Source organism: Chelonia mydas, chromosome 9 (assembly GCF_015237465.2).
Source record: "Chelonia mydas isolate rCheMyd1 chromosome 9, rCheMyd1.pri.v2, whole genome shotgun sequence".
Lineage (NCBI taxonomy): Eukaryota > Metazoa > Chordata > Testudines > Cheloniidae > Chelonia > Chelonia mydas.
This window is the reverse complement of record NC_057855.1, coordinates 11,360,688-11,388,202: the sequence shown is the minus strand read 5'-3', so window position 1 is coordinate 11,388,202 and position 27,515 is coordinate 11,360,688. Positions and strand designations below refer to the sequence as shown.

At 42.3% G+C, this 27,515-nt stretch overlaps 1 protein-coding gene across 2 annotated transcripts in view; it reads right to left on the bottom strand.

Moving 5' to 3' along the window:
- GNB4 (G protein subunit beta 4) overlaps positions 1-26,809 on the bottom strand; it is a 122,608-nt gene extending 95,799 nt beyond the window's left edge. The window contains exons 1-2 of one of the 2 annotated variants that reach the window (XM_043521986.1): positions 26,634-26,710; positions 12,307-12,383 (exon numbers count right to left, since the gene is read on the bottom strand). The gene's annotated coding sequence lies outside the window, so the exon portion shown is untranslated. Of the gene's footprint in view, positions 1-12,306; positions 12,384-26,633 lie in introns of both variants that reach the window. The other variant, XM_007056978.4, reaches the window with a different exon arrangement.
- Between the last annotated feature and the right edge of the window lie 706 nt (positions 26,810-27,515).

The window sequence follows — 27,515 nt, the reverse complement described above, 5'->3', positions numbered from 1 at the left end:
CCTGGTTTCCAACAAATACTCAAGCAATCTCAAAAAAGTACATGTGTGAAAGTCAGCACTCTGCTGAATGGATCAAAAGATTCAAGAATCGTTAGTTAAAACTTCAGAGACTTTAAAAAGAGATTTTGTTTGTGTGCTGCAGGTCATGTGAAGAATTAATGTTGAAATTTTTCCACGCTACACTCAGAACTAGGGCTGGGCAATATTTTTCATCCAAAACTTTTTATGACCAATAAAACCCCAGATAAAAACAAAAACAAAGCAGATTCAGACACCAGAACATTTCAAAAATGTGTGTGTCAATTTTACTAAATTGGTCATGTCAGGGGAAAAAAAATTAAGTCCAAACATTACATTTTGACATTTCAAAATGAAACATTTCAATTTGAAATAAGTTTTTGTTTTGAAATAACCTTCAATTTTGTTTAAAAAACATTTAAAATGCTTGAGACAAAACATTTTATTTGACCCAAAACATTTTTTTTTTTTTTTTACTTTTCAGTTCACAAAAAGTAAAAAAAAAATTAGTTAAGGATTCACCCAAAAGATGGTTTTTTTTGGTGTTTTTAATGTTTTTTAAACAGCCAGCAAACTGAAAAATCAGTTGTTCACACAGCTTTACTCTTCCATATTACTTTGAAGTTATGAATAATATAATTATTTCTGTTGCAACCATTCATGCTCCTCTGTGTTCCTCGGTATTGCACCACAACACAGCACTTTGCAGGCCCATTTTTTGCTAAATTTGAACAAGTGGAGGCTAAAATTTAGCTAAATCCAAGTTTTATGACAGAATAATATTGAATTTCTATAGATGAGCTCTAAGTGATACAGAGCATGCAATTTTAAGATGACTGCTTTTTACGCAAGCCTTCTTGGAATTACTTGTAATTATGAGCAGACTTTTTATATTAAGAATTTGAATGCATTCAAACATTGCAATCACCTAACAGATTCAAATCTGCATTTCTCGGTGTTGAACTTCATCTCTGAAGAACTGAGCTTCTGAATGCCTGTGGCCACCTCATAAACAAAGCCAAATATCAAGAAGCTGATCCAGAAAATCAGTGCACAGAATAGGTACACTTCTCATAAATACTCCTCCTCCTCCTCCTGGAAGCCCTTAGAGCATATTTTTTCTTTCTTTGGGTGTTGTACAGGGTTGTATACAATTACAGCACTCTGTACATAAAAAAAAAATTGATCTGTATAACATATTGCATAAATGTATAAAAAATTAGGTGCAGTCTGCAAGCTCCTGGCAAATTAGCCCTTGATGCTCAAAAGATTGTACATCAATGTAATTTAATTTCTGTGTGCATGTATATATATACAGTATTTCTATAAACCTGCTTCATTTAGCTGTACATTCATGACCTTGAAGCTCAGGATACACCACTTTTATTCTATTCAGTAGCCTCACACATGGATATCCAAAGTCATTATAAAAGAAAAATCCAGTCTGTGGGGGAAAGAAAGGACCTCAACTGCTCAGTTTCTAAATTAAGCTACAAGTGAAGATAAAAATAGCTTTTCAGCCTGGAGATGCTACACTGCCTGAATTTAAATGGCCTGCTTCTTTCCCTGGCAGAGAACATATACTGTGCACTCTACAGCAAAAAAAAAAAAAAAAAAAAAAAAAAAAAAAAACTGCTTTGTGAAAGCAGGCTAAAATTTTCTCAGTTCAATTTCTTTGTAGTAAAAGAAGACAGAATTAAATAAATATAAGTGTTCTAGCCACTACATACATCAATTTTCCAATGCAGGAACACATTTCTTGCATTTTTGATAGACAGATCTAGAGAGAAAGAGAGACAGATTTTTCCTCATTCTGTCTGTAGATATTGCTGGTGGCAAATAATCCATATTGTCTAAGAATATATTAACTGAAATGCAACTGGCTTTTCTGTAGGAAATTTCCTAGGTGCAAGTGCCTTCCATCCTCTTTTGTTCTATGATTTTTCAAAGATTCTTTCCTTATATTTCAGAGCATATATGGTTGGTTGGTTGATTTTTAAAATTCAAATTAGAAATTCCACCTATCCACACACAAACATTCTGGGATGATTTTATTCAGTACTTTTGGAAAAGACAATGGAAACTACAGACAATGACCCAGATTTTCCTCTGTGCCATTGTAGGGGGATTCTCTAGTGATGCAGAGCCCGCATCCCACCCTCATCCCTGCTGCTTGTGTAGGGGCGGGACTAGGGGAAACAAAAGATGGGCTGGTTGTATGCAGAGGTTTACTTAGAACTGCTCATGTTATTCTTGCTTGAGCTGGTGCTCTCAATAATAAATATTATACAAGTTACAGACAAAAACTCTGTTAGGTCACCTAGCCCATCCTCCTGCCAATGCAGGATAATTCTCCATAGTAAGTTCTGCAGTGCTTTATCCAGTCTAGCTTTAAATGTCTGAAGCAATAGGGCTTCCACTCCTACCCGTGGGAAGGGAAACTACTTTCCCCCCCCCCCGATATTAATTCTAAATTTACCTTTTCTTAGTTTCATCCTAATCAGACTTGTGAGCTCTTAAATTAATCAAATTCACTTCCTCATTTAGACAAGAAAAGCAGGAAGAAATTATTTTAATTTGCAGAAATTCAACCTGAAGTTTCTCTCTGCTGAGACCAAGCATCTTTTCCTCTTTTGCATTGTACTATGTATTTTATACAAATACCCTCAGAGGAGTACCATAGCAATGTTAATAAAAAAATTAATGAAAGATGAGTATAAATTTTTTTTTTTTCCCCAAAGCAAGCCTTTCCTAAGGCAGTCATTTTGTGGACTAAAGCATGAAAGTTCACTGAAAGCTTTATAACATTCAAAACATTTGCAGCCATGTAAGCCAAAGACAATGAGCTAAATTCTGCAGCCCCTAATTCAACAAAACTCCCATTGAGGTGAGAGTTTTGTTCAATTAAGCACTGCAGAATTTGGCTCAATATTATTGTTGTGTCCAGAACATCCAAGCAGGGATTTATGTGTATGTGGAAATGCTTGTAACTTAAATATCAAGTGTCTGTGGAACTTGACAGAACTGGAATTCTCCATCTTCACCTTGATTGTGCAGTTTCAGGTAAACTCAATTGAGTTTATCTCCTATTCTTAATAAACATGCTGGCATCCCCCTAATAACTGTTACTCCAAACACAACAATCGTAAGGTAGATTTCTATCCTAAATAAAGAACAACAGAAGCCAGTTGGAATCTACAGGTGAAGCAGTAAGACCAAGGTGATTTCCAGGCTTGACACACGAAAGTGAAGGATATTACACCAATATTGAATGTGGCCCAAAGTGTCTGTATGTAATAAAAAATAGTGAAACAAAATTAATCTCTGGTGAAAGTCTGCGGACATGGCGCATGAATATGGCCCACAAACTATCAAGCTAATTAATACTAAATAATATTCCTCCGGAGAGGTCTGCCTGAACTGCAGTTCTAGGTATTAGAGGTTAGTGAACAACTGAGTTCAACATGTGTGGGACACATTGCATGCTCTAGGAGTATTTAATTAAAGTGCATCTGTGACAGGTCCTCTGGGACCATTACAGCTGCGACACCCATCTCTGCCTCAGTTTCACCACCAAGCAGAAAAGCTTTTGATATATATCATAGTACAGGTTGACTTTGGGAAGGGAAATGAGAGCCAATCTTCTCCATTACTGGCTGCTTGAAACTGTACATCCCATCACAGCACCACAAAATAATGTATGTTGTGAGTCTCCAGCACTATTTGTGACACCTACAGAATATTGTTTCTATTTCCAAATGAGCTTGCTTGGTCATGTGGTTCATTCCATGAGATTGACTGTGGTTTCTTTCCAGGAAGCCACCCCTTTGTTTGAATCACTATTATCACCACATAACAGATGTTGCTCTCCAGGAAACTTCTTTATAGGAGCCTTCATAATCATATGGAAGATTTCAACATGTTACCACCATGGAAAACAAGATGAACTGGGGCATCTCTGTGGGTTGTTCGAAACAACGTTTACATCTGTAGCAGTCAGAATCAGCTGACGTACATTCTCAAACACACGCACAAAAAGGACTAAACAAAGCCTACCAACACATTTGTGAGGTAAGTATTACTAATTCCCACTTCACACACGGAGACAACTGTGACACAAAGAGGTTAACTGACTTCTCCAAAACGACAGTGCAAATCTTTAGCAAATCTTGGAACAGCGTATAATGTTTTCAAAGCACCTAAGTGTCTCAGGACCCTAAGTCCCATTGACTTACTTAGGTTTATAAGTCACTTTTGAAAATGGGACTAAGGCTACTAGGTCACTTAGAGCTTGTCTACACTACAAAATTAACCAGACTTTATCTAATTTGACCTCAAGCCTCCAAATTAAGTTGATTGTGCGTGGCCACACCATGCTCATTGTCTCAATGGAGTGCGTCCTCACTAGCAGTGCCTGCATAGATGCACAAAGCTGTGCATCGTGGGTAGCTATCCTAAAGTGAAAACTTGCTGCAGTGTGTTTTGGGAAGTTTGTGCAATGCCTCATGTGACCAAAACATTGTCGCAGGGGAGAATGGGAACATTGCGTCAGCATCCCATGATGCACTGTGCTCAATGGCAAACAACCCAGTGGTTTTCGTGCCTTAAAATCGCCATGCGTACACCATAACCCCAGAAGCATGGAGCATGCTTAGTTGTGCACTCTTGCTGTGAGCATCTCAAACACTTTGCACCTTCTCCTGCAGTATTTCCAGAGCCGAAGTAGGGTCCACTGCGCAGAACATAGCCATGTCCTGCAAGCAGCCCTGCTGCAAACCACTGAAAAAAAAAATTCACAGTTGCTGCTGGCAGTCAGAGAAGCTTCACTCTGCTGAGCACCGTTTCTGGTCCCACGAAACAAGCATTGACTGGCGGGACTGCATCATTTTGCAGGTATGGGATGACGAACAGTGGCTGCAGAACTTTTGAATGCGGAAGGCCACCTTCCAAGAACTTCGTGCAGAGCTTTCTCCTGCTCTGCAGTTCAGCAACACAAAAATGAGAGCTGCTCTGACGGTGGAGAAGCAAGTGGCGATTGCTATTCGGTAACTGTCTGGCATTGCAAGCTTCCAGTCAGTGGGGAATCAATTTGGAGTACGTAAATCAACCATGGGACCTGCTGTTCTCCAAGTGTGCAGGGCCATTAATCAACTTCTGCTACGAAGGGTAGTGAGTCTGGGAAATGTGCAGGACACAGTGGATGGTTTTGCCACGATGGGGTTCCCTAATTGCAGTGGGGCAATAGATGGCATGCATGTCCCCGTCTTGGCACCAGACCACCTTGCCAAAGAGTACATAAACTGAAAGGGATACTTTTCAATGGTGTTGCAAGTTCTCGTGGATCACAGGAGGTGTTTCACCAACATCAGTGTAGGATGGTTGGGAAAGGTTCATGACGCGTGCATCTTTAGGAATTTGGGTCTGTTCAAAAAGCTGCAATCCAGGACTTTCCAGACCACAAAATTGACGACATTGAGATGCCTGTAGTTATCCTGGGGGACCCAGTCTATCCCTTGCTCCCATGGCTCATGAAGCCATACATCGGCGCTCTGGACAGCAGTAAGGAACAGTTCAACTATAGGCTCAGCAAGTGCACAATGGTGGGTGAATGTGCCTTTGATCATTTGAAAGGGCGCTGGAAAAGTTTACTAACAAGGTTGGACCTTAGTGAAGAGAACATCCCCATGGTTATAGCTGCCTGCTGTGTGCTCCATAATATCTTTGAAAAAGAGGGGGGAAATTTTCCACAGGGGTGAGCAGTTGAGGCAAATTGCATGGCAGCCATTTTTGAGCAGCCACACATCAGGGCAATAAGAACAGCACAGCAAGGGGTGCTGCGTATCTGCGAGGCTTTGAAAAGCCATTTCAGTAATGAGTCACAATAATATGAGATGCTTCTCTGCACTGTGCTTTCCCAAACCTTCACCTGCCTTGTATCACTGTCCCTGTAAAGCCCACCCTCCACCTAAGCCCACTGCTTCTACTCAATAAAAGAACATTTATTTCTCAAATCCATTTACTTTGTTTAACATACGTAAGTAAAGAGGGAAAACAGGAAAAAAAAAAAAAAAAAAAAAAAGGTAACCTTGGGGAAAAGGGGTTGTAAAGTTGGAATGGGAGAAACATTTTCAGTTGTGTAACATAATACTGCATTCCAGACCATCAAAGGTCTGTGAATGGGCACCTTCTGTTCCTTGTACCCTCCCTCTGAGTTAAGTGAAAGGGATGATGGACTTTTCACCCATGCCTCAGGGAACGCTTCGGGGAGGGGGATTCTGCACCAGGCAATGCTGGCTGGCTGTCCACCACGGTCTGCAGAGGGACTCTACCCTCCTGCTTCTGTTCCTGCAGTTCAACCAGATGCCTCACTATGTCTGTTTGGTCTCTGATAATCCGAAGCATCTCATCCTGTGCCACACACTCTGCTTATTGGAAGCTTTCCTGCTCTCCATGTCCACGTCTAACTTCTCAGACAATGAAATCCACCATGCTCTCAGCTGTCCCGGAGGTGTTCATTATCTCGGTGAACATGTCTTCCTGCATTCTCTTTCTCCTCCTTCTAATCGGTGAAAGTCTGCTTTCAGGTGTTGATGACACACCGAAGGACACATTTCCACCTGTCAGTCATGGGCAAAAATAAAGGAGCCATTGTACATGAATAAAATATTTCCATACCAAGGCCATTTTCATTTTAAAAAAAAACAAACAAACACTCTTTATTACACTAGGTGCAAGCCATAACAATCAGAATCCATAACTGTTCACTGTACTGATTTGCTGCTCCAGCGATGGTGAGTAGGCCCCCCCGGATCATGGGTGACTGCACTTTCAATGAAGTTCATGGCAGGCTCATGTCAGGAGCAAAGGTAGTTAGTTGAACAATGGCCCTTCCCCATAGCACCACAGGAAGCTGTTTACGAACGGGGCGGGGAAGAACGTTTTCACTCCCAAATTGCAGAATCTTTCACGTGGGGCCCAGTCCCCTATCAGCCACGCAGAACTACTTGCCAACCCATGCCGAGCACAGTAAAGGCACATTAGCGGCTGCTTGGTTTGGCAATCCAGAATGTGTGGCGGTGGGGTGGGTTTACATGCCCCCCCCCCCTTTTTTTTTTCCTTGTCAGAGCACTTTTAATAAGAACTTCCTCTGTTTCCCCTAGGCGACCCTATGTGATATCAGTCTCCTGAGGGTAACAGAGACTGAATGGAAGGAGATGCTGTAAGTATCTGGGTATAGACCCAGTCCTTATGCTGCTATGCTATGTACCACAATGATGCCAGCAGAATTAATTCAGAAGTTGCGTGTGAAAGTATCCTACTATGGTGGAAGAAATAAGACTGCCCTGCTCAGAAACCTTCTGCAAAGTATTGTAGAGTACCTCCATGGAAGTTTCCTAGAGATATCTGTGGAGGATTCCCGGGCTATCCCAGTCCACATAAACAGTCTTTTCCAGAGGCCATCCTCTGCGTAGCTGGAGCGGCCTCTTGTAAGCAGAGAACCACAGCACCTCGCTTTTTCTTCACAGTAAACATGCAATACCACCGAATGTGTATGCCTGCTAAAGTTTAACTGAACTTTGATTGTAACTCTATACACACCAGAGGTGCCTTCCCCGGCACCACAGTCAACTACTGTGATGTCCTGCAACCCACAGGGCTCCAGGGTTAAAAAATTTTCCTGGTTCTTGGGGAGAATGGGAGACAGGCAAGCGGTGGATCCGTTCTCCTCCACCATATCATCCTCCTTCTTGTCCCTAGAATCACACACCTGTGATTTGTTCACATTGCTTGTGGGGGTGCTGTAAGGGTCACCCCTGAGAATTGCACGCAGCTTGTTGTAGAACCAGCATGTGAGGGGTTCAGCACCAGAATGACTGTTCGCCTCCCTTGCCTTCTGGTATGCTTGGCGAAGTTCTTTGATTTTCACATGGCACTGCTGTGTTTCCCTCATGTAGCCCTTCTCCCCCATTCCAAAAGCAATCTTTGCATAGATGTCAGCATTTCTTCTGCTGGATCGGAGCTCTGCCTGCACAGACTCTTCTCCCCACATAGCGATAAGATCCACCACCTCCTGTGCAGACCAGGCTGGAACGCGTTTGGGGCGTGTAGTCTCCATGATCAGCTGTGCTCAAGCTGGCATGTTCCCAATGCTGATCAAACAGGAAATGGGAAATCAAAAATTCCTGGGGCTTTAGCAGGGGAGGGGCTGTTTCCTGTGTACCTGGCTGCAGTGCAGCGGAGTTGAGAATGATCTCCAGAGCAGTCACAGATGAGCATTGTGGGACACCACCTGGAGGCCAATTAAGTCAAATTACACAACGCTGTGTATGCATTACCTTGCAATCGACCTATGAAAATCGAATGAACCGCTAACCCTCTCACAGAGGTGGATCAGAGAAGTCGACATTAGAGGTGACTTAGGTTGGCGTAAAGGACCTGGTAGTGTAGACACATACATTAACAGGTCGACTTAAGACGGCTTCCTTCGACCTAACTTTTTAGCGTAGACCAGACCTTAGAGATTTTGGATAGTATTTTCCAAAGTGCCTATCTCCTGACTCCAAGTCATGCGTTTTAAACCACAGGACCATCTTCTTTCTAAATTATCCCCTCAGAACATACATTAGAACATAGGAGTTGCCATACTGGGTCAGAATATGGTCCATCTTACCCAGTGTCTTGTGTATGACAGTGCCTTGTACCAGAACTTCAGGGAATCTATAGAAGAGGAAAATTATGGAGTGATCAATTCTTTCTTCCACTCCCACCACCTGGTCTGAGGTTTAGGGTCACCCAAGCATTGGGTTGCATCCCTGACCATCATGGCTAATAGCTACTGATTAATAGCTAACCTCTCCTCCATGAACTTATCCAGTTCTTTCTTAAAACCAGTCATACTTTTGGCCATCACAACATCCCATGGCAGTGAGTTCCGCAGGTTAATTGTCCATTATGTGAAAAGGTATTTACTCTTCTTTATATTAAACCTGCTGCCTATTAATTTTATTAGGTGACCTCTGATTTTTTGTATTGTGTGAAAGTATAAATAGCACTTCTCCATTCACTTTTTCTGCACCATTCATGATTTTATAGACCTCTATCATATCATATTGTAGTCCCTTTTCTAAGATGAACAAACCTAATCTTTTTTGTCTCTTCTCATATGGAAGCCATTCCATACCTCTTCATCATCTTCACAGCCCTTTTCTGAACTTTTTTCAGTTCCACTATATCCTTCAAGGTCTGGACATACCATGGATTTATATTGTGGCATTATGACATTTTCTCTTATTTTTATCCATTTACTAATAGTTCCTAGCATACTGTTAGCCTTTTCGACTGCTGCTGTGATTTGAGCAGAAGTTTTCAGTAGCCTCAAATGCGATACAACCTGTAACCAAACTACTACATTATGCAGTTTCATGAAAGTATATGCACAAAATATCAAAGATGGATTGTTCAGAAAGATTCACCATCCATTTCCAAGGATAATTTTTCATACCTAAATTGATATACAAAATGCATGAAACCCTTGCTCACTAACCCATCATAAGAAAAATAGAATACTTAAATTACATGTATACAAAAGATTATCTGAGGAGGTAGTATTCTAATCAGAATTCATTTAGGCTGGTAAATCAGGACTAGAATTGAGGTTTGCAGATTTCAGAAATTTTTACCAACTTCAGTAATAAATAAATGTATAAACCTTAGCATGTATACAACACACATGATCAAAGGATTTCAAAGCACTTTACAAACAGTCATGAATGTAGCCTCACAACATTTTAGTAAGTTTCTGTTATTCCCATTTTGTAGAGGAGGAAACTGCAGCACAGACAGGTGAAGTGACTGGCTTAAATTCACAAAGCAAGCCAGTGGCAGAGTTGGGAACAGAATCCAGATCTCTTAGCTTCCAATCCTGTGCCTTAACAAAAAAAATTGCCCTTTTTCGTGATCATGAATGATGGAATTATATCATGTAATCTGTTCCTCTCATGAGATCTCCTGTAATCAAACCTGCAATAAAAAGTAGGTCCCTTCTAGGCTGGGTTCTGATACAGAACCAAAAACATAGGAGGTTTGAATTTGGGAATTCAAATCTGGTCCCACCATTTTCCTTGCCAATTTGGATGGGTTTTAAGATGTGGTTCTAGTTTTGGACCATTTCAAAATTATATTTGCTCAGGAGAGTGTATTTTTTGTAGCAGGCATCTTAGATTCATAGCTATTAAGGCCAGATCATCTAATATGGCCTCCGATATATCACAGGCCACTAAATTTCACACAGTTACCTCTGTATTGAGCCTAATAACTTGTGTTTGACTAAAGCATGCCTTGTAGAAAGCCATCCAAGTCTTAGTTTGGAGACATCAAGAGATGGAAATCTACCACTTTCCTTGGCAGTTTGTTCCAGTAGTTAATCATCCTCACTGTTAAAAATGTATGCCTTACTTCTAATTTGAATTTGTCTGGCTTCAGATTCCAGCCATTTTTGGTTCTTGTTCTGCCTTTCCTCACTACATTAAAGAGCCCTTTAGTGCCTGGCATTTCCTCCTTGTGAATATACATTGTAATGAAGTCACCTCTAATTCTTCTGTTTGATAATCTAAATAGTCAGAGTTCTTTAAGACTCTCACTGTAAGGCATTTTCTACAACCTTTGAATCACTTTTGTGTATCTTTTCTGCACCCTCCTCAAATTTTCAACATCCTTTTTTAAAAATGTTAACACCAGAACTGGATGCAGTATTCTAATACTAGGGCTTGGCTACACTTGCAAGTTAGAGCACATTAAAGCAACCCCAGGTGCCCTAACTCACGACCTGTCCACACTGGCAAGGCACTTAAAGGGCCTGGACTCTGCAGCTGGAGCGCTCCTGGTAATCCACCTCCACGAGAAGCATAACACTTGCTGTGCCTCGGCTGAAAAGCCGCAGCATCAGCGTGAATGAGGTGTTGCATTACTGCGCTCTGTTCGGCCTCCGGAAACGTCCCATAATCTCCTTAAGTCAAGTGGCCACTCTTGTCATTGTTTTCGAATTGGCTGTAGGAATGCGGATATGCCCTTTCAAAGCTCCATTTCTGACAGCGGACATGCTTATCTGCTCCAGGACAAAGCAAGCCATTACTGTGGAATGTTGCTTGCTGTGAGTGTGTGTGTGTGTGAGAGAGAGAGAGGCTGTGGGGAGAGGGATCTGCTGCTGTCTGAACTTACAAGAAAGCATGCCGACATGCTCTCAGCCCCCCAAAAACCCACTCTCTCTCCGCCCACATACACATAACACACTCCCTGTCACACTCCACCTCACCCCCCACATTTGAAAAGCATTTTGCAGCCACTTGCATGCTGGGATAGGTACCACAATGCACTGCTCTCTGTGGTGTTGCAGGAGCTCCTAATATGGCTACACCAGTGCGCTTGAATCTGACAGTGTGGACACACTGCAGCACGGACACACTGCAGCACTTTCCATACTGAGCTTTCAGAGGGCTGGTTTAACTCTCAGCGCTCTACATTTGCAAGTGTAGCCATACCCTTAGTCTCACTAATACCCTACAAAGGTAAAATCACCTCCCAACTGCTCATTACTTACTAAAAATTACTTACTTTGTACACCCCCCTCTCTCACTAGAGTGTGGCCCAATGCTCCCCCCCAAAAAAAAAAAAAAAAAAAAAAAAAAAAAACAAACCACAGAGCCTTCTGCTTCACACCAGTCATGTAATCCAGGCTCACCTCCAGTATTTTCTGCTGCCTTCTCTCACTTGAGGGACTGGAATAATCCAAGGTTATTTGGACTTTTGGATGTTTTCAAGTGTACCTGTTCTAGCTGACATACTTTATCAAGTTATCACCAGATTATTTTTTTTCTGTCTTAAGGATCCCACCTAAAGTAATACAAAATGACCCACTCTCTGTTTCCTGAAGCACCAAGAAAAGGGTAAATCAAAGACTATAAAGAAACTGAGCACAGCCTAACTGTTATTTGGAATCACTGCTTTTCTTTCCCAAATGCAACGACTGAGCCATTAAGCATACACAAAACCATTCATGTGACATCAAGAAAAGAGAAGTAAAATGGCACTATCAACTGTTAAAAGCAGAGAAATGCATCTGCTTATTGTAAAACACATTTTCCTTGAAGCATGATAAAAAGAGCAAAACCTCAGACTAAAGTGGTGATTCATTCTCTCACACTACACACACATACACACACAGTCCAGACTCGCCAGTGTGCTCCAATTGCTTTGTATGACTCTGGTAATGCAAAGCAACCATAAACATACCTTAATATACAGAAGCATCCAAAAGTTGTGTGAAGTGAAACCTGTTATGCTAAATAAAATGTCCTGACTGCAGACACCTGTTTGGGAAGAAAGTGAATAAAACCCATTTATATTTCTGACTTGTTCTCGGTATATTTATGACCAGCTGAAACTAGAAGTGCAACAGATCTCTCTATGTGCTTGAAAACCTCTACCATGGAAGCCTGTATGTTGTGCAAGGTGGTTGTGATCCAAAGCACTTGAAAGCTCTGTGTGGGCTTAAAAAACATTAAGCAATAAATAACCAAACATTGATGAGTCAGTTACTAATTTGACTATGAAACCGTAGTAATTTTACTGAGCAACTGCACTATATCAGCATTCCATTCTGTATATAGGTACGAGTCCATATACCCCTTCCCACTAAACACACACACTCATCCCAAAAACATTTGCAAAGGAGTTAATTAAAAAAAACCCAATTAAATGTGTCATAATGCTGCTTATGCAGAGACAACTTGATGGCTGCCTCTGAGATAACTGGGAACTTCTGAATAGTCTTCATTATATTTTTGTATACATTGGCCAGATAATGCCTTCCCATGTGAAAAGCCATTGACGGTCTAAAGCTGGGTCCCATCCTCTGGGGCTCTGAGCACCCGCAACTTCCATTGACTTTCAAGAGAGCTGAGGGCACTCAGTACCTCACAGGATACAGCACAGAAAACTCCAATGTCCTTGGAGCCATGGGTTTCCATCCTGCAAAAGTCTATCGTACAGGCCAAATTCTGCCCTGGTGAAGTGGAGTTGAGTGTGCTCAACGTCTCACAGAATAGTGCTCAACTTTGGACATCCTATGGTTTTCCACCTGATGTGGCCCATTGTGTACTTATAGTACAGTACAGTGAAGACTATTCAAAAATTCCCAGTTACCTCAGAGGCAACCACAATGCAGTGCTGCATAATCTGCATTTCAATACATTGGGGGTTTTTGTTTTTAATCTACTGTTCTGAAAATATGTTTGGGATGAGTGGCCATACTTGGTGCATGTGTGTTGGTGGGAAAGGGTATATAGATTCATACCTATAAACAGAATAGCATCCTGACATGTTGATGTTTATACAGAATTACTAGTATTTGTTCAGGGTAGTTTCAACCTCCTTACTGTTGGTTATTTAGTTCATGATCAGTTATGCATGTATGATAAAAAGTAAATATCAAGTTGTAAATATCAAAGAAAGGGGAAGCTCACTGGGATTGGATCCACTTACTTCAGGGATGAATTTGTGCCCATGTGTTTGAATAAAACCAAACAAATACAGACTTACCCTCAGTGCTTGTAAGCCGCTATTTCATACTCTGTAAACTTTCACCCTCTGCTAACTAAACAGAAATCTACAATCCTGATCCTATAATGACTCTTAAATATGTACTGCAGAATACTGAAAAGAAGAAAGCCTACATTGTCCTCACTAGCAGGCACTTCTCCCAAGATGATTGGTCATTACCCTGGCAACCTTCACAAATGGCAAGTGACGTAAAGAAAGTCGGAAAAATGCCATTGAATGCAGAAAGCGCCATGCATTATAGATAATTCTCAGAATCCACACTCCTATATGCACTAACTGGTTTCAAAAAACCACAAGGGAGCTTCCATTTTACGAAGATACCTGCAGAGGTGAATAAGAAACTTTTTTTTTAAATGGATGGTGGGGAGGATCCTTGAGGGTTTAATTGCAGCAATTTGGACTCTCTGGATTTCAATTAATAATGCAGGCAACTATGTCTTTTGTGCTCTCTTCTCTCAGTTCTGTCAAAGAATCCCAATATAATAGTTCAAACTGGAATTCAGACAAAAGAGCAGGCATTTTTTCCCACAATTTCTTGTTATTTAATATAATTTATTGTTATATGCCTATTCATATCAACTCTCACTCCAAATTCTTTTTTCATTACTAATACATCTGGGGTAAAGTGGACAAAGGATGGTGTATTTATGTCCTTGCAAACAAAAACACCAGCAGTCATATGTGGTGTGAATGATATTATCTGCCTAGAAAAGGTCCAGTTCTGACCCAGCCGAGAGAACTGTGCAAACAAAAGACAAAAGGAAGCTCCACTAACTTAGGGGTTTTATTTATTTACACACAGAGAGAATAATCACAGTAAGCTTACTTCTGACTACATTTCACATCATTCCAAGTTAGTGAAATTCAGGCACGAATAGCTCACATAGGACTAGGTGGAGTAAATAAATAGGGGAAACAAACTGGAACAGAATAATTGTTTCTGATATTTTTGAGCACCAGTACCAATGTTTCTTTGAAACATCCTTTCTTTGTGTTAGTTTCTGCTTTATAGGTCTGGACTATCTCAATTTGCTAGTTCATTACCTTATTCATTGTTTTTTAAAAAAATCTAACTTGAAAGTGTTACATTTCTTCATAAGGTCAGATAACTTGGCCCACCAGATTTAATATGCCAAGTCCTCAAGATCCATAGCTCCACTGGACACACAATACTTTGAACAGTGTGCAATCCTGTGCAAAGCAAGTGCAAAGTGAGCATTAAATATTACCCCTGGTGTACAGAGCAAAGAATCCCAATTTTATACCCACTTTGTAAAGGAGAAAATAATTACGCAAGGTAGAAGGCAGAAGAGTGTCAAGCCCTGTGTGTCCAGCTTTGGTTCATAAGGAATCAGCATGTTAAACCTATTGAGCTAAGTCCCGCCCTCATGTTCACCTGTCCAATTCCATTATTAAATCATTATCAAATGAGGTATCTGAAGGCTGAATTTGACCTGCTACCTTTACCTAGATCATCACACATTACTTCTCCAAATTGTGAAGCAGATATCAAGAAAGTGGCAAGCCTGCTTAACCAGCCAATAGAGAATGACTACCCCGAACACAGGGGCTTCCCTGGGTGACACAGAACCCTTCTTGTAGGCACCACTGTCAGGATGTGGCAGGGGCGTGGCAGGGGCACTGCTGCACCTTTACTACTCTTGGTAGCCAAAACAGTCCATGCTGCTGAACATAAATTAGGGCAACCCTTTGGCTGCTCCACGTTAAGCTGCAGACTAGATGGTCTCTGGCCAGCTCCATAACTGGAGGGGGACATGAACACATAGATGGAATACAAACACCTTTACTCCTCCTCTATTCAATCATTCTCATCCAAAACCAGTGTTAGCAGCATACAAAGCCTATAGCGTGCATCCTAAAGACAGACAGCATGACTAAAGCAGAGGTAATGAAACAGTGTGGCCTTGTGGGTAGGGCACTGGGATTGTATTCAGGAGACTTCATTCAACTCCTAGTTCTGCCACTAGTTTCCTGGGTGAGTTTGGGAAAGTCACTTCTCTCAATGCCTCCATTTCCCAATCTGTAAAATGGATATAGTGATACTTATCTCCTTTGGAAAGTGCTTGAGATCTATCGATGAAAAGGGCTACATGTTATTATAACTACATCCACTGCCTTTAGGATCTACTATTAACCCCCAGTCAACAACTCAATAAAATAATAAATACACTTGAATGAGGCTAGTTTTCACATAAGTCTTGCTGAGTCTTTGCAAATAACTGAATCTTGCAATTTAGGAAGTAATGAACAAACATAATATACACGAAAGCATAATGCACCATTAGATTTACTTTGTTTATTGGCAACACAGCTCACTTTTAATTATTTATAACACTATACTCTGACAACACCATACTAGCAAATGTTCTGGTGTAATGTATTTTGTAGCAGTAATTTGGTCTTAGCAAAATGAAGCATTCTTACAGCATTATATTTGCTACTAAATCTTTTTTTTACAAGTAGGAGGAGATTATTATTTTGCATGTGTAAATCCTAGAGCACAAAATTCACTCCCGTTCAGGCAGCCAGCACAAGGCCTATGCACTCCTTAGGTCCTAATTTGAGGTCCCAAACCAAGCCTCCAGAATCAAGCACCACTCCACTTTACAGAAGTCTAGATCTACACGCAAACTTTGGTGCTGGCCTCCATTCGCGATTACAGGCCAAACATAAAACCTGGCTCTAAACTTCCCTAAATTCTGAATCAGTCTTTGCTGCAGAAGATGTGAGGAAGATTCCCACACCTGAGTCATTCCTTTTAGGCAACAACCCAGATTGAGGTGTCAATAGAAGAGGTTTGGGAACAAAATGATAAATTAAACAGTAATAAGTCACCAGGACCAGATTGTATTCACCCAAGAGTGCTGAAATAACTCAAATATGAAATTGCAGAACTACTAACTGTGGTATGTAACTTATCACTTAAATCAGCTTCTGTACCAGATGACTGTTGGATAGCTAACGTGACACTGATTTTTTAAAAAGGCTCCAGAGGCAATCCTGGCAATTACAGGCCGGTAAGCCTAACTGCCTAACAGGCAAATTGGTTGAAATTATAGAATCACAGGACTCAAGAGGGTCACCTAGTCCAGTCCCCTGCACTCAAGGCAGGTCTAAGTATTATTTAGATCATGGGTCAGCAACCTTTCAGAAGTGGTGTGCCGAGTCTTCATTTATTCACTTTAATTTAAGGTTTGCATGCCAATAATACATTTTAACGTTTTTTAGAAGGTCTCTCTCTATAAATCTATACATTATATAACTAAACTATTGTCGAATGTAAACAAGGTTTTCAAAATGTTTAAGAAGCTTAATTTAAAATTAAATTAAAATGCTGATCTTACGCCACCGGCCTGTTCAGCCCGTTGCCGGCCTGGGGTTCCATTCACCTAGGCCGGCAGCGGGCTGAGCGGGGCCTGCGGCTGGGACCCCGGCTGGCAAGGGGCAGGCAGCCAGAACCCCAGACTGGCAGTGGGCTGAGTGGGGCCGGCGGCCGGGACCCCAGACTAGCAGTGGGCTAAGCGGCTCAGCCCGCTGCCGCTCAGCCTGCTGTCGGTCTGGGGTTCCATCTGCCGGCTCCTGCCAGCCAGGGTCCTGGCTGCCAGCCCTGCTAAGCCCGCTGCCAGTACGGAGTCCCAGCCCTGTCCACACAGAGTAGGTACCTACCTTCTCCCTGGTTCTAGCCATTTTCTTCCTCTCTCTGCACTGAGATGAGGGTGGGAGTGTGCTGAGAACAGGGCTGGGGGTGAAGGAGCAAGCTGGGGGTTGGGGTGCAGGGTCTGGCCAGGAGCTAGAATGAGGGAGGGGGCTCAAGGTAGGGGCAGGAGGTTTGGGTGTGGAGCGCTTACCTGGGCAGCTCCCATTTGGTGCTCAGGGTGGGGGTGGGGAGTGCAAGAGTCAGGGCAGGGGGTGTGTGAGGAGGATACAGGAGTCAGGGCAGGGAGCTGCTGGGGCTGGGTATGTGTGGGGGGTGCCGGAATCAGGACTGGGGTTGTGGAGGGGGGTGCAGGGGTCAGGGAACGGGGCTGGGGTGTGTGAGGAGGGTTCAGGGGTCAGGTCAGAGGGCTGGGAGTGTGGGTTGGGGTCGTGGGGGTGCTCCCAGTCCCGAGTAGCTCACGGCAGGGGGCTGGAGGGGATTTGCCCTGATTCCACCCCCTTCCCCAAGGTCCCCAGAGCAGAGAGCATGCTGCGGCTCCGCTTTTACCTCTCCCCCTCCGTAGTAAGGGCCGTCAGCTGGTCGGCCCCAGGGAGGGAGAGAAGGAGGGGCAGGAACCCAGCATGCTGGGGGAAGAGGCCGGGGGAGGGGGAAGCTTGCCTGCCCTGCAAGGAGAGAGCAGTGGGCGGGGGGCGGAAAAGAGCGGGCCAGGCAGGATTTTTAGTGGCATGCTGCTGTCTGCCCAGGTCCGGCAGACAGCAGCGTGCCATTAAAAATTGGCACACGTGCCATAGGTTGCCGACCCCTGATTTAGACCATCCCTTCCAGGTGTCTAACCTGCTCTTAAAAACCTCCAAAGATGGAGATTCCACAACCTCCCTAGGCAATATAGGGAGGGTGCCCTTAGTATAGAACAGAATTATCAGATACATAGATGAACATGATGTGTTGGGAAAGAGTCAACACAGCTTTTGTAAAGTGAAATCAAGCCTCACCAATCTATTAGAATTCTTTAATGGTGTCAACAAACATGGACAAAGGTGGATATAGTATACTTGGTCTTTCAGAAAGCTTTTGACAAGGTCCCTCACCAAAGGCTCTTAAGCAGAGTAAGCTATCATGAGATAAGAGGGAATGTCCTCTGATGGATCACTAACTGGCTAAAAGATCGGGAAAAACAATTGGAATAAACAGTCAGTTTTCAGTGGAGAGAGATAAATTGCACGGTCCCCCAAGGATCTGTACTAGGACCACTGATGTTCAACATATTCAAAAATGATCTGGAAAAAAAAGTGCAAACAGTGAAGTGGCAAAGTTTGCAGATGATACTAAAGTACTCAAAATAGTTAAGTCCAAAGCTGACTGCAAAGAGTTACAAAGGGATCTCACAAAACTGGGTGACTGGGCAACAAAATGGCAGATGAAATTCAATGTTGACAAATGCAAAATAGTGCACACTGGAAAACAAAATTCCAACTACACATACAAAATGATGGGGTCTAAATCAGCTGTTACCACTCAAGAAAGAGATCTTGGAGTCATCACAGATAGTTCTCTGAAAACATCTGCTCAGTGTGCAGCTGCAATCAACAAAGTTAACAATGCTAGGAACCATTAGGAAAGGGCTGGATAATAAAACAGAAAATATCATAATGCCATTAAATGAACCCATGGTATGTCCACACCTTGAATACTGCATGCAGTTCTGGTCATCCCATCTCAAAAAAGATATATTAGAATTGGAAACGGTACAGAGAAGGGCAACAAAATGATGGAACAGCTTCCATATAAGGAGAGGTTAAAAAGACTGGGACTGTTCAGCTTGCAAAAGAGACAATTAAGGGGGGGATAAGACAGATCTATAAAATCATGAATGGTGTGGAGAAAGTGAATAAGGAAGTCTTATTTCTCTTTCACATAACACACAAACCAATGTCCTATTAATTTCATTGAATGAAGTAGGTTTAAAACAAACAAAAGGAAGTAATTCTTCACACAACACACAGTAAACCTCTGGAACTCATTGTCAGGGATGTTGTAAAGGCCAAAAGTATAACCAGGTTCAAAAAAGAATTAGGTAAGTTCCTGGAGGATAGGTCCATGAATGGCTATTTGCCAAGATAGTAAGGGACACAACCCCATGCTCTAGATGTCCCTAAACCTCTGAGCACTAGAAGTTGGGACTGGATGACAGGGGATGAAGCACCTGATAAAATGCCCTGTTCTGTTCACTATCTCTGAAGCACGTGGCTTTGGCCACCAACAGAAGACTGGATACTGGGCTAGATGGACCATTGGTCAGACTTAGTATGGCCATCCTTATGTTCTTATTCACCTGTCCTTTTAAGAATAAACGTGTATATGTAAAATGAAAGTATTATTCAATACACAGAAAGTCTCCTGTTTGGGATGGCAGCATTCTGCAAAGGCTGATCTCTGTTATATGAACTGCATCTTCATGGATGACTCATCATTTCTTCTGTATGCCAGTGATTCTCAACTTTTCCAGACTACTGCACCCCTGTACTGTACTGACAAGGACGGACTTGTCTTGCATATCCCAAGTTTCACCTCAATTAAAAATTATTTGCTTACAAAATCAGACAGAAAAATACAAAAGTGTCACAACCCACTATTACTGAAAAATTGCTTACTTTCTCATCTTGTCTGTATGAAACTTTAGTTTGTACTGACTTCACTCGTGCTTTTTATGTAGCTTGTAAAACTAGGCAAATATCTAGATAAGTTGATGTATCCCCATGAAGACCTCTGCATACCCCTCGTTGAGAATCACTGCTCTATGCCACTGCATTATCATTTTTGAAGAATACCCTTCATGTAGGTAGACCAGGCCTTAGACAACTCCAGCTGAAAAGGAATATGTTTTTTCCTGCAGGTGAGTGATGTTTCATGGGTCACTGGGGATGAAAAACAAATTCAAAATTAGCCACTCTGGAGAAATGAACCAAGGGCCTAATAACAAGAGATGAGCTTGATAAGTTCCCATGGAAGTCACTGGCAGTTAAAGGTATTCAGCATCTTCCAGGATCAGGCTCTTAAAAATCTGAAAAGTATTACATGTTGCAAAATCCAAATAGACTTAATGTCTTTCTGGTGCTGACTGGTGTAAAGGACAGTCATGTAGGGTTGCCATGCTTTTGAAGTTCAGTCTTTCATCTTCTGCCTTTCTATCCTGACCTGACTTCTATTTGGAGAAGACAGTGCTAGTATCAAGGGGCTTCACAGCCCTTGTGCACTTTGTGCCAGAGGGTGGCAGGAAGTAAACTTCAGAAACCTATCAGAACATATTACTCTTTCTATATAGGCTGTTAGACTGTCGACTCATTTAAACACAGAAAGGGGCAAATGCCAATTTTCCTTTCATCAGCTATAAACATGATTCGGGGCGATATGTTGTTGAGTAAGTGAAAAAAACCCTCTTTCTCCTTCTCTGTCCTTCTAGGGGACAGATATTCAGCTGGTCAAATGAATCCAAACCCATCATTAGTGTCCTTTCACTTCTCCATTAGCAATATTACAGCTGGACTGGCTGATGCCAAGGACACTGGTGATGAGGAACAATAACATTCCTCAGTATCAGAAACTATTGGCTTTTTAGCATTCTCTTGCTTTCCCATGTTTTAGCTTCCAAGTGGGAAAGATGCTGCAGTGAAAGTCAATGAGCCAGATCTAGCAAGGAAAGAACACAGGGTTCTATCATTTGTACAATTCCAGCATTTCTATTCAGTATGTCTTAACTTTTAATTCTTAATTGAATTTTTAGGGGCAGATTCTGCTTTCAGACACATAAGAAGCCAAAAAAGACAAGGCCTTTTCTGCACTGGTAATTTGCCCCTCACCTTTGGTCTCACACCAGCACAGCTCCCACTTGTGCTAGCAACTATGGGAACCCCTATGTAACCACGAGCAGATGTTTTTACCACCCTGCCCAAAGCAGATCTAGATGACATGATGGCCCAAAGCCCTGATCCTCTGCCTACACTAGTGCTTCCACCAGTGCTAGACACAGCTGTTAATTCTAATTAGCTTCTTGGCTGTTTGAGGAAAATAAAGATTAGTGGTGGCAATGAACTGTTTCTCTTTGCTTGTCTACAGTAAAAAATAAATAGCTAGTTCCTAAAAATAAACAAACATGAAATAACAGGATTATTGTAGCCTGCTGCCTTTTTTATATTTTTTTTATATTCTGATAAAAATAACATCCCACACCACCCTCTTGTTTTTAGCCAGCAGGCCTGTGCCACATAGCTAATTTTCATCGTAACTTATATCTCAGTGCAAGTAGTACATATTGAAGTTTCCCCACAGGCATAAGTTGACATGTCAATGGCTCAAAAGGAGCTCACCATCTGCCGATTTTGTCAGCTTCTCCATTATACCACATAGTCCCCTGACAGTATTTGGGAGAACCAACTTCTGTCAATTTCACTTTCAGGGGAAATTGTCAGAACTCAGTGGGCCTGATGCTCTTCTCATTTACTCTGGTGAAAATCAGGAATAGCTCTGTTGAAGTCAAAACTATATAACTGATTTGAGAGAAGAATCAGACCCCCTCTGCACACAACTATGCAATGGAAAAACTAAGAATTTACATAATCAAGATTCTGACCATAGACTCAGACTGACCACCTGACTAAGAATTTACATAATTAAGTACATCAAGATTCTCACCATAGCCACTAAAAAACTATTTGTACCAACTATCTTAATAAGCAGTATCAAATATTGTACAGATCTTATCTAACACCCCAAAGACTTTTAATATGGTGCATACTGATACAGATCTATGCTGCCACTGTAAATTAGCAGCTGGCACTTCTGAATGCTAGTAGTGGAACTGCTCTAGAATATAGATTTTCTGAGTACAAATATTCACAGAGAAAAGCTTGATTCTATTCTTCCCTGTACACATTAATGTCTCCTGCTTTACTTAGTGTGGATAATTTCTATCCAGCAAGAAAAGTTTGTCCTGTTCTTGTTGCAGCCCAATGAGGTAGTCCTGCATACAGTCATCACAATGGAAAACTGGTACTGTAAGGGGGAGGATATGGTGGCCATTGGAAAGTGCCCTTAAGTGAAACACAATAAGACCAACCAAGATTTTACAGTTTGGCTGACTCTTCTCAACCATGCTGATGCAGAGACACAAGTGGCCAAATTTACTCTTCTTGGTACCTTACTAACCCAGTTTTATTATGAAGTTTGGAATAATCTTTCCATTGTTATATGATTATAAACACCTTATTTATGTTCAGTGATTGATTTGTATAATGTGCACTACACATCCTCAGATGTGGCTGCAATATGCTTGGTGCAGCTAAGGTGAGCGGGGGAAAGATGGCTTTAAGCCACTTCTGTAACTCCCATATCATGGGGTCAACCCCATTCCCTGGCATAATTTAAAACAGCCAATAGTATGATGGCTGTCCATAGCATCAACGGGCTTTTCCAACAATGGGAGATTGCTGGGACACTCCAGCTACACTCCTTCCTCCACAGAAACATCTTTTACACTGGGGGCCAGGATGTGGGGTGCAACAGAGAGATAGCTACATCAACTCTTTGCCACCCAAGGATTTCTCCCACACCAGGGGAATTCTCATCTGGGCAGATCTGGCAGATTTATAGCTACCTTTTTGTCATTATTATTATGGCATAAAACAGGTGGGAATGGAGGTGAAGATCTGGTTCTCTGTTTCTTTTTCTTCTATAAATAGAGATCATAGAAAAATGATAGAGGTTTGAGCAGGTTCTCTTCTGGTGGAGAGAGGCAGAGCTTTTCCCACATGGACACAAGAAGACTTAGGTTACTGTATACTGAAGCCAATGTTCACGACTTTTTATTTTGAAATATAGTAAAAAAAGTGCTGCTCTAATTTGCATTCCACAGAATTCTTACATTGATGTTGATCACCAGAGTGGCCCATTCTTATTCAGTCACCTGATGTCTTTGCCAGGTTAGCGTAGAACAAGCATAGCTGGCTGAAAACGTTAGCAGATCACTTAAGGTAGCTTTCCACAGTACAAAAAGGGGAGCAAAGATCTGGCCTTAATTGTGTACACACACACACAAAAAAGTATTGAACTTCTAGATCGGGGTTCCCAAACTTTTTTCCCTGAGGCCCACCTGTGCAACTGCAATGGGAACTGCAGTCCACTATTAACACTTCCCGCTGCTTTCTGGAAGGGGAGACTGAGGGCAAGGCACTGGGGGGGTGGGGGGAAAGAGCAAGCCTGCCCAGGGTGGGCAGTGACTCATGCTGTTTTGGGAGGCGGCTGAACCTTTAAATTGTGACCTGCCCCACACTATCAACGTATACAGTTTGATAGTACGCCCTCCCACCTTGCCCACCAAGCAGGTGAGCCATCGTCCCATCAGGCTGATCAAGTGGGAAATCAAGCAAGCGGCTGCTGAGCATGTAGCCTGGCCTTCCCAGGCTGCCACACATTCGTCAGGGAGGGGACACCGCGGAGCGTGTGCAATCCCTGACCTCAGCAGGGCTCAGGACCAGCAAAAGGACAAAGGGGCCAGGCAGGTGCCACAGCCAGTCCCCACTGACACCCTCTGCTTCAGCAGCCTGAGTGCCTTGAGCTTGTCACCTGACAGTCCTACCCCACCTGACAGTCACCCAGTCAACACCTGGCATGCCTCATAGGCAACCCCTGCCCTGGAACAAAGGATGGGCTTGGGGGCTGCCAGTGCCAAGCAGAGGCAGGTGCTCAGGCCGGGCCTGACTGCTACCTTTGACAGTCCTGATCAGGGTATTGTCCAGGTGGAAACAGAGCAGCATCACCAAGCCCCAGTCCATGCAGGTGCTGTGAGGCCGATACTCAAGGGGGCCTGACAGCCACGAATCGCAGCGTGTGGCAGTTCGGAGCAGGAATGGCTGTGAACCCTCCAGCCACTCTGGGGTCCACAGCCTCTTGGGGCCAGCCTCTTTTCCTTGCCTACTGCCTCCGTTTTGCCCTCTGCCACCGACCACAGGGGTGCTGGGCTCCTCCGGCCCTGGGAGGGAGCCATGGCCAGCTGCCACTCTGTCCCTGTCCACTTCACAATGCTCCCCGCCCATACCCTCCCCAAACTCCACCCATGGCTGCACCAGTGGCCCACCCGGGCCTGTGTATCGTGGCCCACAGTTTGGGAACCCCTACTCTAGATGAGGCATAAAGCAGTCTATAGAAGAGAGCACAAAACCAAGAACAAGGAACTCCTGAGCTGTAATCCCTGTTTTGTCAATATCTTGCTGTGTGACCTTGGGTAAATCACTTCATTTCAGTATCTGTGTTTCCCGCTCTGTAAAATGGGCATAACAAACCTTCATAGTGCATTTGTGAAGGTTAATGTTTGTATGGTGCAGTGAAGACATACAGCTGAATGGCAGGATGGTCCAGTGGTTGGGGCAATAGCCTACAATTTGAGATACCTGTGTCCAATTTCCTCCTCTGCCACAGACTTCCTATATGATCTTGTGCAAGTCACTTAGCCACTTTTCCTCAGTTCCCCATTTGCAAAATGTAGATAATAGTATTTCCTTACCACACAGGGCTGTTGTGAGGATATATACTTTAAAGAGTGATGGGGTCTGTACAAATGCCTTACATAAACAGATAGCATTATATACATACTAAGCATTTAGATTGGTTAGTGTAACCACAGACACTATTTTGATTCATGTAAACATCTAAGTCCTTTTCTGAATGCCACAAAGTGGTGAAACAGGCTAGGATGGAGGAAGAGGAGAGACACTGTCAATGACCCATTGTCACTGTTGGTCTGCTGCCATAATTTTAAAGCTGGCAGTGCTAGCTGGGGGAGGAAGTAGAGTGACGTTACCAGCACTAGTGTAGTGTTGCAAGGAGAACAGAAGACCACTGACCCAGTGAGGCAAAGCAGTTTGCTGAACAGCAAAAACAAAAAAACTAATCACGCTGTTCAGATATAAAGTGTAGTATTTGCTACACGGTTTTGTTTTAGTAGAAACAAAAAAAGCATCTTATTGGCGGTTTTAAGAAATTGGTAGATAAAAACCTCAAGAAAATGATCAAGATCTCTGAGACTTATAGACCTTAGTGGGAAAGAGTCATTCTTAATTATCCTGGTGTAAACCCAGAGTGACTCCAGTGAATTTACTGGAGTTACTCCAGATTTACTCCAGCATATGTAAGATCAGAAGTCGTCCAAATAAGATGCCTGTGGCTTGATTCTCAGCTGCCTTGTACTTTGTGTAGCCATTTACAATTATGTAAAGTGAGTGCAAATCTGGGTAAAATGTTACCAAATCAGAAAGGCAGTGCTCTACACTCTTTTTCCAGTGTAAATGACTACACAAAATGCAAGGCAATGTAGAACCAGACTCTATGACTCTGACCTAAAGAATTTACAATCTAAATACACACATACAGGGCTGGATATTCCAAGCAGGCTGCAGAGCATTCAATTCAGGTCCAAAATTGCAGGCTTTTTATCTGTGTTCCCCCAATCCTGGGGCTGCCAAGGACTAGCCTCATCTCCAGGACAAATAGAAGCAGTGTTAAATCTGTTCTATCATGCCCGTACTGCTAGCAGTTCTCAGTGGCCATTTCGACACCCAGGGATCAGCTGGACACAGCCACACCCCAGCCACATGCCTTTCTCTTCTGCCACACCTCTTCAGCTTGCGGGGCAGGGGGTGGGGTGGGGGGGTGAGTGACATAGGAGCCATTTTGGTGGCTCTTCACCATCTAAGGATTCCCTTATGATGGAGCAATAATCTGGGTATCACTGAACTGATGTTATAGTTGCTTGGCACTGCCAGAGCAGCACAAACAGCTCCTGTGCAGAAGAGGATCTGGCCCAAAATATTGTATGCTTTCCACGAAGCATTATTTCAGTCATAACCTGGAAAGATATAACATCTAAGGATAAATCCTTTGCCATTACAATTCCACATTTTCTGAATTATTCTCTTTATTGCAATAATCTCTTCCTCCAAAAACCCTCTCTTGTGTACTAGTGCCCCATGCTGGAAATCATGATAATACACCATCAACAAAAGGTTTCATAAGACACATAAGGGGTGCTCGGTAAACTGACTTTTCATCCTACATCTAATACAAAATAGGATTTACATTTATCTCCCTCATCCCAGTATGTTGTACAGTTTGCACTTTTGTTAAACTTTACAGTGATACATATAAACTATGCATTTCTTCTCAATGACAACAACAGGATAAGCTGAAATTCTGAAATAATTTTCCCTATTAAAGAAACAGAGAAAGAGAACCAGAGTACATGTTAGATGAAATTAAAGGAAACACTTACCCTTAAAAGCTAATACATCCAACCATCTCCTGGTTCTCTTGCAACTGTGGGTTGTTGTTTTTCGTCCTAGTTGTCTCCTACTGCTCGGTTTTAATATTTCCTCTGCATTTCAGTGTCGTTGGTGTAGGAGGAGACTTAAATTGAGGCCATCAATCATCAGCCCACCTTAGTGTGCAGAAGGCTGGGAATTGTAGTCCAAAATGCAAACATCTAGTGTACTTCTTTTCTGACTTACACTAGTATAAATTGGGAGTAACTCTACTGAAGTCAATAGAAATACAATTTTGAAAGCTGTAAGTGAAAGGAGAATCTGGCCCATTACAATTAGATTCTTTTTGTTATTTTTCTTGCTTCATTGATTAAAAACAACATTTTGTTGAATTAGAACATCTGTAATACAATAAGAATTCCTGATAAAGCGGTTTAAGGGAAAGTTTGGACAGGCAGCCACTTGAAGAAAAAAAAAAACTTTGTATGTATTTTGATAGATAGCTTTAATACTAAGTAGGCTGTGCCATGGGTCTTCTATCTCTGTGTACATGTACCCTCTAATGTTTTCCTCAGGGCAAAAAGGCAAGAAATGCATTTTAAAACATTAAACAGTTATATTTCTGTCTAAGTAAACTATGACTTATTTATACAGTGCAAGTAACATACACAGCACTTTACAGGTAAATATAAAGATGATGGGCTAAGTCCTGTTCTCGGTTACACCGGTGTAATTTCTAAGTAACCCTACTGACTAGAGTGAAGTTACTCTGAATTTACACTAATGTAAATGAGATTTGAATCAGGTCCAAGATCCTTGCCCCAAGGCACTTACAATCCAAAATTAGACAGAAAACATAACCAAGTGACAGTGCGTGTACATTAAGAGGGTGG